Here is a 1586-nt window from a genome sequence, read left to right as displayed (position 1 = left end):
AAGAAAATAGTTTATTACAATCTTCATGGGCAATAATCAGGGATGACATACAGGTACTTGTGTTTATGTAGTTGATAATATTAAATACATACAAGTTTGAATAGTTCAACCAAATGCTTACCGTAGGTTTTACCATTAACATCTACTGCACGTGTCAAACTAAAGGCCTGGGGCCAAATCTGGCACTTTTAATCAACAAATTCAGCCCCACAAGACAAAGCAAAAATATAAATCAATGTGTTTACCAATATTAGCAGCTCACAGGTTTTGCCAGTGCTTATATTGCATAATGGCTGTCATTTTTAATGTGAAACTGTTGAAATTCTTACTATATCCTTTAATTTTCCTTAAAAATCTACATAACATTTCCCTTAATTAAATATAAATTGGAAAGAAATTCAAAGTAAAGACCCTGTTGGGCCTGATATTTATCACTTAATTCTCTAATATTGTCTGGTTTCTTACATATTTTGTTTTTATGTATTTGCAAACTACAGGTCACAATAATGTTGAAATTACTTGTTGTACTGCATAATATCTGTGGCCCACTTGAGATTAGACTGATTAGATATTTGGCCCCTGTACTAAAATGAGTTAGATCTGGTTTGGTTTTTACTTAAATGAATCTTTGAATTTCTATGGATATTTGAAGATTTCACTTTATTATCCTGCCATAGTGATATTTTTAACATGAGCCTTTTCACACTCTCGCTATGGTTGAGTTCTTCCGCATTAGGTCAAAGGTCAAGAGCTATAAACTCACCATGGCTGACGGTGTAGGAAGTGAGTCTTATTTTTGCCATTGGAGCGTTGATTCCTTCAAAGGTTTTTTTGCGCAAACATAGTATCAGTCTCCAAGGCAGAAAGCCTGAGTTAGCTGCTAAAGCTAATGCTGTACACGAACTGAAAATTCATGTTTTGTCTGACGTTTCAACAGTGACAAGTTATAATAACATTTAGTAAACATGAACCGGCTGATCAGTGCTGTTTCACTCTATCAGAAAATACTTTATTTAAAATAAATGACCAATTAATAAATCCTATGAAGTTTACAGTATATAATTAATCAATTTTATTTGTCAAAATAAGTAAAAGGTGGTTGTTTTGGTCCTGGCTACACTGCTTAGGTTCCATGAAGTTTTCTAGGTATATTGCACTGATACGATGTACAGTACTAAACATGATAAAAGGCCAAAATAATGAACAGATTCAACTGATTAGAAATAGAGAAGAACAGAATATACTTTATCACAACACAGTCTCACTGTGATGTAATGTATGCTTATTTATAATATTTAACAATATAATTTATATTCATCAATTCTATTTTTTGTGACTCCTCATCCATTAAAACCAAATTAAAAATCATGCTCAGAGCATCGATGCGTACACATGCATAGATTATAGTTAAATTTCAGCCTGATCCGTTCACGAATAACAGTGGAGTATGATTTTAACTAAACTAGTGTAAACAACAACAACAGAGTCAGTGAGTGGTGCTTTGAGTGCAGTAGCACAGCCTAATAAAAGCTCAAATATTCAATAAAACGTGTTTGTTAAAAGCCGGTTTAAGTGAGTGACTGCAG

The sequence above is a fragment of the Gouania willdenowi genome, chromosome 21 (assembly GCF_900634775.1).
Source record: "Gouania willdenowi chromosome 21, fGouWil2.1, whole genome shotgun sequence".
Lineage (NCBI taxonomy): Eukaryota > Metazoa > Chordata > Actinopteri > Blenniiformes > Gobiesocidae > Gouania > Gouania willdenowi.
This window is presented reverse-complemented; position numbering follows the sequence as displayed.